Below are 9,760 nucleotides of genomic sequence, written 5' to 3'. Positions count from 1 at the left end.
CAAATTATCTAAAGCTTCTCTTTCTGCCTTAGTAACATTATGTATCACTCTAGGGATATCAGACCCCTGCTGATACAATGATTCAAGATCTTGTTGTATGTTATTAATGTATGTTTCCACGGCAGGGTAGGTAGTTGGTGGAACAAACCTACTTTTGCTGCGGAGACCAAACTTTTGTGGAGTGAGCAATGAAGACTCATCCACATTAGTTATTGGTATGTCTCTATTGTCTATAGTAGTGTCCAATAAAACCTGTACAGGTCGATATCCATTTGGAAACGATCCACTGGAGCCGTTAAATAAAAATTCAAACCTTTTCCCAAATACTGCCACCTGTAATTCACTAAGTTGAAATGAAGAGAGATTGAATACTACTTGTTCCCCTGTTTGTTCCTCGGGGGAAGTATTCTTTTTTTGCTTGCGCCCGTGTTTTCTGCCGCCTCTCCGTCTCCTCGGATGTCTAAAAAATGGCGTGTGTCTAGATTAGCATCCTCCCGTTGATCTTCAATTCGTGATGACCTCTCCATGTTCCGTGGTACACTTGCGCTTCTTGGCCCCTCTCTTAGTGCCATCCCAGTGATTCCAAGCGTATACTCGTCCTCTCTCATAATCAACCGTGTCTCGGTCATATTTCTGTCTCTTTTGCTTCTCATTCTCTGATTTGTATTTATCAAGTTTAATTTGCATCTGGTCTTTGAGCTCAGCAAGTTCCTGTGCTGAACTGCCAGCAGACAGCTGTTCGTAAATTTTTTGCATTTCCGTGCGTACTGATTCGAGTTCCTTAGAAATAAACTCCACAGTTAAAGTCATAATATCAAATGAACATTTGTTTAAAATTTGTGCAAACCTCAGTCGGAACTCTTCATTCCCAGCAAATAGCATCGGCCGGAGCGAGATCCGCAAGCGCTTGTTAACAAAATACTCAGCCAGCGTCTCCGCATGTAGCTCAAGATCAATGGCGCGGTGGTTTAGTCCCTCCAGTTTTCTCTGTAGTTGAGATGAATGAATATATATATATATATATATATATATATATATATATATATATATATATATATATATATATATATATATATATATATATATTACTTTCCATTAAATAGAATATAAAATTTACATCTAAGGTCCCTATAAAATACACTATGGTCATTTTACCATTAGAGAATTAATTCTCCTTTTTGGAAAGTGGGAGGACACAAAGGAGACTTAGGTGGAACAAAACAACTTTTTGCACCCCACTGCATCACCCCATATTTACTGCTGTGCAATAGTAAATATTTTGGTCACAGAGTACATGTTCATATAACACAAACATATTTCAGCATTCAGTGTATTTGTGCATTTCATTTCAAGTGGCAAGAGAATGGAAATGTGATCGATTAAAGCAGCACTCACTCCACCTGAATTTCCTATCCATCATTTAAAGTGATACTGACAAATTCTTGTAATAGGATTCTACCATTATCACCAGTAATAGTAATAGCCAGTAATAGAAGTAACAGACCACAAACTTTTTTCTAGTTGGTTCAATTGTCAGTGTGACTGGTATAACCAGTTCTTCATACTTTGCAGTTTAACAATGTCAAAGTTTAAGTACCTTGGAAGTACCACTGGGCTTGGGTGGTCTTAATGGAAATAACCCTAAATGGCCCTCATTCCAACCAATCAACACAGTCCTACAATTTATAGGAATGTGTTAGTATCACTCATAAAACAGTTCAAAATGGGAGTGAAATACCTTCTGTAGATGCTGGAGCTCTTAATCTACTAAACGTCAGTTTAAAAGTGGAAAGCATTTGGTCACACCCCTGCTAACAGTAAATACAGTATGAAGTGATTTGTTTACCTTAAAAGCACTCCATGTACAAGTAGGAAGGTTTTTTGTAGTTTTTTTTTTTTCTTTCATTCAGGTTTTGTATGTTTTAAAAATCAGTCAAGGAAAATAACTATGAAGCTAAAGGATACCTTATCTTTATCAGCAAGTTTCAAAAAGTAAAGGAAGGGAGTTATCTGTTACTAGTACTGATCAGTGAGAATTTGTCCTTGTACCATATGCATTTCAGTTAGGCATTAAAACATTCTGGTGAAATAAAATGCATGGCAAAATTCTAGCAAGATTTGCAAAAATTTTCACCATTCTTGAAAAAGCAGATTTCACTGCCAATCTGTATCAGATGATAAAAAAGTTCATCCCTGCCTGTGAGTGACTCATTTACTAAAAGTTAGCAAATTTCCACATGGACAGTAACCCATAATAATATAGATTTATTTGTTCTACCTGCAGCTAGCTATGGATAGGGTCAGACAATCTTTAGCATAGCAGGCAGAGAATCCATTGCTCTGTTGTTCCCCCTTGCCTTTCAAAGTGCAGGAAGATTTTGGTGTCTAAATCCACCATGTCTGTCAATGCTTCTGGGTGCAGGCAGACCATGAGTGGAAGTGCTGTAGGGAAGCGGATATCTGCCATTGTCTGGCCCTGGCCTAAACAAACTAAGCGAATCAATAACAGTTTGCTGGGTTAACCTCCCCAAATGTAGAGCAGCGAATCAAGTTAAGAGGCCATAATAATCAGCCCTGTAATTTCCATCCCCAGTTTAAACTATGGTATTGGCATAGTGCACATGCTCCTGGCTGGCCATCAGTTTAGAATATGCCAACGATAAAAGAGAAGTGTACAAACTAGGCACTCCTAACCCTGTAAGTTTGAATAGATGGGGGGAATGTAGTTGGGAATGGACCCAGGGGTCGTAGGCACTGAACAAAAATGTTGAAAACAAAGCTTGTTTACTTCTCCTTTATAGTGATGGGCGAATTTATTCGCCATGCGCGAATTCGCGGCGAATTTGCGCGATTCGCCGCCAGCGAATAAATTTGCGAAACGCCCGCGAAAATTCGCGGCAAAAAATCGCCGGCGTCAAAAATTTGTTTTTCGAAAAAATGGACGCTGGCGTCAAAAACGGGCGCCGGCGTCAAAAACGAGACGCCGGCGCCGTTTCGCAAATTTTTCGCCGTTTCGCGATCACTACTCCTTTATATATTGGCAAGTCATTTTTAACAGGCCTTTTTTCAATATAACAAGGTGAAAAAAAATATAATAGTCATATCATAATCTTTCTAAAACACAGCTATGTACATCTTCGGCAAAAGCCTTTATAGAATAACATATTGTATAAAAATAAAAAGACGACAACCTTCAATAGTTATTTAGTGATACATTTATGGAAAATATTAAGTTGAAGTCAGTCAGCCATAGTTACAAGACATGTCATCAGGAAAATAGATTCATCTTTAACCAATTCATGTATAACACTAGGTGGCCTGTGTCTAATACCATGTGAATCAAGTCATTGTTATGCAGGCTCAAGATATGTCAGTACGTGGAAGCAATTATCCCTCTTTATTCTTACTTGCCACAAGTCGATTTTAGTTAAGCAGAATATAATAAAGAGCTGAAAGAAATACATCTTTATGTGTGGGACTAAATAGAACATAAATGGCATCTTCATATTTTCAGTTTAAACTGTGAAAATTGCTTCTACTCTGTCCAATAAATATAGCTTTACAGTGCTGTCTTTGGAAAACAGATTGCATTTGTAAAAATGCATAGCAATACAGGAGGTCTGTTATATTCTTATATAATACACAAAAGCCATGAATATCCTGTAAATTATATCCTTATAAACGGTGAGTTCTGATGTCATCAGTTATAAACGGTGAGTTCTGATGTCATTTCTGTCACATGACTCACTGAAACTTGTGTATTATAATAAATAAAGTACCCCCAGTTGTAAAATATGAGGATATTAGAAGTTACCTCGGAGTTCGATGACCTGTATAAAAACACTCGGCCTTCGGCCTCGTGTTTTTATATGGTCATGAAACTCCTCGGTAACTTATAATATCCTTATATTTTACAAGAGGGGGTACTTTATTCACTATATAATGAGCTATTTCTTTGAAAATAGATAGATAAAAACAAAAATATTACACTTACACATCGTATGACCTGCCTAACTGCTAGTTGACCAAGAGGAAGGCAAGGAAGCCTCTCCACTTTGCCTCAGAGGGGGTAAAATTCCTTCCTAACTCCAAAATGGCAATCGGACTAGTCCCTGGATCAACTTGTTCTATGATCTTTCATAACCCTGTATTCCCTAATTTGCTAAAAAGCCATCTAACCCCCAGCCTGTACGGCTGATTCAGGGAGAGAATTCCACATCTTCACAGCTCTCACTGTAAAAAACACCTTCCAAATATTTAGACGGAACTTCCTTTTTTCTAAATGGACCTACTGGTAAATAAAGCATTTGAGAGGTTACTATACAATCCCTTACATATTTATACATATTTATCATACAACCTCAAGTTGGCCAGTCTTTCATCATAGCTGAAATTGTCCATAACTTTTACCAGCTTAGTTGCCCTTCTCTGGACCCTCACTAATTCAATAATGTCCCATTTGAGCGTTGGAGACAAAAACACTTTGTACAGTGGAAGAATAACCGCCTCCTCCTGCAAATCTATGTTCCTTTTAATACAATAAAATATACAGAGATCAAGGGTCAGATTTATCAAGGGTCGAATTTCGAGGGTTAAAAAAACCCTCAAATTTGACCCTCGAAGTTAAAACCTTCGAATTCGAAGGATTTAGCGCAAATACTTTGAATAAAAATCCTTCGATGCAATAAAATCCTTTGAATCGAACGATAAAATCCTTAGAATCTAACGATTTGAACGATTTTAAGCGATCGATCCAAGGATTTTTATTCGATCAAAAAAAAGGTTAGAAAAGTGCTGGGGAAGGTCCCCATAGGCTAACATTACAGCTCGGTAGGTTTAAAGTGACGAAGTATGAAGTCAAAGAAATTTTTAAAGAGACAGTACTTCGATTTTGGACTGGTCGAATAGTCGAACGATTTTTACTCCGAATCGTTTGAATCATTCGATCGAATATGACCAATTCGATGGTCGAAGTACCCAAAAAAATAATTCGGAATTTGACTTTTTTTTTCATTCGAATTCTTCACTCGAGCTTAGTAAATCTGCCCCCAAGTGTAATGAGGTAAGAGATACAAAAAAGTGGGTCCCACTCACCTAAGCTTGCACTCCTATTGGTTCTGCCACAGTTGAAACAACAAATGGTCCAGTTGCATGTGTACATGTGGGGGATGCAAATATTGGGAGGAGTGCCCGGGAGATCACAAGTAGGTCCCTTGAAGTCACAGCCTATGTGAACTCCCAATGCACCAGTCTGACACTCTAAATGGGTGAATAACATACAAGCACAAATCGGAGGGCAAAAGTGCACAAGGTTTGAGCATTATCTCTTATTTGCCATGACTGGAATAGACTGAATAGTAGTCTAGTGCTCCAAAAGGTAGGACCTGTGTTTTTTTCAAGAGATTGAGAGAATGTCCCTTATTAAGGAATTCAGGGATTGAACGTACCTTTTTTGCAGAGAACTTCAACACGAGGCAGACAGGCTAAGATGGTGTCAAACACAGTAACATGCAGCTGAAAAGCGAATTTCCAGGAGCCTCTTCATTCTCCGTAGTCAATCTACTGAACAAAATAAATTCTTGTCAGCTTTACTCATCATTCACTCCTCCTTCAACAACACTGACATGACAGATAGACAACAAGTATCTGACACAGAACACATCTGAACTCTTCAAATTACAAGACAGGCCTACATCTAAAATTTCTCAATAGTTTATGCAGTTGAATCCACTGCTATGACAGACATTTAGAAGACTTTGGACAGCATAAAGACAAACCTGAACTATGTATGGACAACTTGGCCTAATGTGGACAAGAGCCCCAGCAATGGGCATCTCTATTTTGCTTCCTTTTGCATTTAATCAAACAATCTTTTGGATAGGATCGAAATCTTGCAAATAAAATAAAAAAAACCTCTAAGTGAACAGGCCCAGATTTGTAGCAAGGCCACAAATGCCTGGGCCTATGGCAGCATGAATTAAGGGGTGACATGCTGCCCAGCTGCACTTGAAGTTCAGTCACATGCGGTTTACAGGGATATAGGTGCTCAGGAGATTTCTGCCCATCCTGTCCCCTGTGCAAGCGATCCAAGTGGGGGGGGGCCTCTGGAAGACAAATCTGTCCCTGTAAGTAAAGCTCTTGCATCTTACCGAGCTCTTCACAGCCTAGGGACATCTATAAACAGCACATCAAGGATAAAAAATCTCTTAGTGGCAGATTCACTAAAGAGCAAATTTTTCGCCAGCGACTGATTTGCACATACTGTCTCACACCACTTCGCCAGGCAGAAATTCGCTACCACTACGCTAATTCACTAATATGCAAATTTGCACCCTGGGTGCCAAACGCTGGTGACTTACGCTTTTCACTTGTGCCTAATGAAAATTCGCTAGTGATTTTGCTCTTAGGTCAATTTGCATACAGCGGGTAATTTAAAGTTGTATCGAGGTCTTTTATTATAAATGTTAGTGCAAATGTTTGAAGTTACCACTTTTTATTACAAATGTCCAGGGAACCTTAATAAAGACGGTCTCTTTCACTAGCAAACTGATGCCTGCGCCTGTTTTGTCTATGTCCCTGCGGATGTGATTTCTGCCAAAAAGTTGCTAACGTTAGCCACTTCGTCCTTTATTAATTCTGCTCCTTAGTAACATCTAGAGCTAGATGCCATTGAAATAACCTTCAATGTTCAGAGGAATAGTTTCCCCTCAAGATTATGCTAAACTGTAATGCACCATGCCACAATAGGTCATTATATTGCCTTACCTGGTATATTTAATAAGGTATATCTTAAGGGAACCAACTTTAAACCTGGAAACCTCACACCACTAAAAGAAATGACATAAACCACGCTCCACAGCGCAGACAGATATAAGAGTTATTCTGTAGTTTATAGATAAACACATAGAAAAAGGGTTCATTAGAAAAAATGTTTAGTCTTGCTCTTTTGACCCAACCATTCTGAGATGAGATAGCTTGTCTATTATGCCAACTAATATAAAAAATATGAAATTGCGGGGAAGGTACTTTCATAAAGGGTTTAAGTAAGAGTGTAAAAAAAACTGGCATCCTTTTTTAGTAGAAGTACTGATAAGGGTCAACAGTAAGATCCTTGGATTTAAAACAGGAACCCTCTAAATATTTGACATGAAAATCTGGTCTATATGGGAACTGGTCTATAAGTGCACATCAGCTGCACCAAAGTATGTCTCTGTACAGCTATGTGTTGTACATAATCTTATGGTTCAATTTTACAATTTTATATTCCCCCTTCTATCCTTTCATCTGCCTGTTTAAAGTCCCAAGTATTTTGTGTCCACATTGCGTTACAAGGTAACACTTACAATCAATTATGTTTCTGTTCCCATGTAAAATATAATCTGATTTGGATTATACCACTACACTTAGGGGCTCATTTTCTAACAATTTAATTTTTTTTTTCTAAATCTCTAAAAATTAGTGGCTTTTCAATTTTTTTAAAAAAGCTTGCAAGATTTATTAAGGCGCCCATTTACTTAGCTCAAGTGGAGGAATAGAAGAAAAAATACTTCGAATTTCGAATGCTCGAATATGGCTACTTCGACCATCGAATAGGATTCTTTGACCTTCGACTACGACTTCGGCTTCGAATCGAACGATTTGAAGTAAAAATTGTTCGACTATTTGACCATTCGATAGTCAAAGTATTGTCTCTATAAAAAATACTTCCACCCCCTAGTTCGCCACCTAAAACCTACAGAGGCCAATGTTGGCCTATGGGGAAGGTCCCCATAGGCTTCCTAACAATTTTCTGATTGAAGGAAAATCCTTCGATTGATGGATTAAAATCCTTTGAATCGTTTGATTCTAAGGATTTAATCGTTCGATCAAATGATTATTCCTTCGAACGCTCGATCATAGGAAAAGCGCTAAATCCTTCGACTTCGATATTCAAAGTCGAAGGATTTACATTCGGCAGTCGAATAACGAGGGTTAATTAACCCTCGATATTCGACCCTATGTAAATCTGCCCCGAAGTGTAAAAACTATGAAAACCACTAATACAAAACTTTGCCAGGTAAAAAGTTGTCAAGGTCCTATAGGAGTCAGTAGAAGCTACACCTATTGGATCATTTTAAATCAATTTGGACTGTTTTCGGCATTGTCAGAAAAGCAATATTTTGAGATAAATTTTTTAGTGCATCATTTCAACACAATTTTCCGTTCATACTTTTTTTATTCTGAACTTTTAATAACTGCCATGACATTCGTAGTTGTAGTTGGTTAAGTACTGAACCATTTTTTTTTCATTATACACTGAAACCGCTAAAAGTCTGAATCTGAAAAATCTGTCGAAGTCATGTAGAAGTCAATGGCAGATTTTCCTTTTACATTATCTGCTTTGGGTTTCGTCCGGTAATCTGAAAAATTGGGGTTTTCAGGCGATAACCCTAACATTTTGATCTATTCTGGCATCAAATCAGAAAAATTTTTGCAATTCGAGTTGTCACTCGATTTTATTGAGTCTTTTCCTGACATATATGTGTTTATGTGAGATATAGAGATATATATATATATATATATATATATATATATATATATATATATATATATATATATATATATATATATATATATATATATATCCTACTGTGTTCTAATTTTATATAGAGATTCTTGTGAAATATTAATGCCATTTACTGCCAGTTTGATACAATTGTCATTTCAGCAGCCCACATCTTTTAAAAGAATTAATACTCTCACTAGGGAGGTTATGTAGAATGGCAAAACATATTAAACCCCAAATTCTGGCTAAGCACCCTATTTACTGTCTCCATTTACATATTACATTTTAAAATTGAAAATTTTCAAACACAATTGAATGCTGGTAAAACAAAATAGCTGTGCTAGTCACTAAAATAAATACCTGATATCAATTTTTGTGTGTGGCAGCACGTATAATTAATAGTTTTTGCTTCATAACATTCGACAATCTACTGTTGCACTGTATTTGTTGAGACTAAAGGCAAGTCTTTCTCAGGTAAATAAAAGATCCCAAATTCATACATTTCTTAGGAAACATATTGACACAGTAAGAAATGTTTGTGCAGTGTACTCAATGTGCGCCAAGAGAATAAGTGACAAAGCAATGCTTTGCTGAATAAACATTTGTTTGTAGTGCTGCTGTTTAATGTCATGCACAGTAAGGTTACTGGAGAAGTAATGCAGATTCCAGTAGTATAGGCAGCCCCATGTTATGTATAAGATAGGGTCTGTAGGTTTGTTCTTAATTTGAAATTGTATGTAAGTTGAAACATATACATTTACTTATTAAATGCAACTTTATTTGCATATTTATTTTTTACTTTTCTGTGCTCTGCAGTAGACAAGACACCAGAGGGGATTGGGGCAGGTGGTTTATTAAAGCTAAATGCTAATAAAAGTCAAGCAAACCATATTATGTTACTATAATAGCCCCTGTCTGTAAGTGTCAGTTGTATGATTGTATGTAATTTGAGGATTCCCTGTAGTTGGTAAAGAATTAGTAACTTAAGCTCCCCAGAAACCCGACAATTCTTCTTGCCGAACGACCGATTTTAGGGAAGCCCGACCAATCCTTCGAAATTATCGTGCGGTTAGTGGTATTCGAACGATCGTACATCTTACGATTTTTAGGCCGACATCTGTCGGGAAATTGATCGGCCAGGTCAAAAAATCTTTGTCGGTCCCAATCGCAATGTTTGCAGGGCCAAGCAGGCAGCTCCCCTTTGTTTTCCTGGTA

The 9,760-nt window shown here is 37.4% G+C and overlaps 1 long non-coding RNA gene across 1 annotated transcript in view; it reads right to left on the bottom strand.

Moving 5' to 3' along the window:
• Positions 1–903: 903 nt before the first annotated feature.
• LOC121403009 overlaps positions 904–9,760 on the bottom strand; it is a 54,168-nt gene continuing 45,311 nt past the window's right edge. The window contains exons 2-3 of the long non-coding RNA XR_005966948.1: positions 5,448–5,562; positions 904–987 (exon numbers count right to left, since the gene is read on the bottom strand). This is a non-coding gene — a long non-coding RNA (uncharacterized LOC121403009). The remainder of the gene's footprint in view (positions 988–5,447; positions 5,563–9,760) is intronic.

Source organism: Xenopus laevis, chromosome 4L (genome assembly GCF_017654675.1).
Source record: "Xenopus laevis strain J_2021 chromosome 4L, Xenopus_laevis_v10.1, whole genome shotgun sequence".
Lineage (NCBI taxonomy): Eukaryota > Metazoa > Chordata > Amphibia > Anura > Pipidae > Xenopus > Xenopus laevis.
This window is presented reverse-complemented; position numbering and strand designations above follow the sequence as displayed.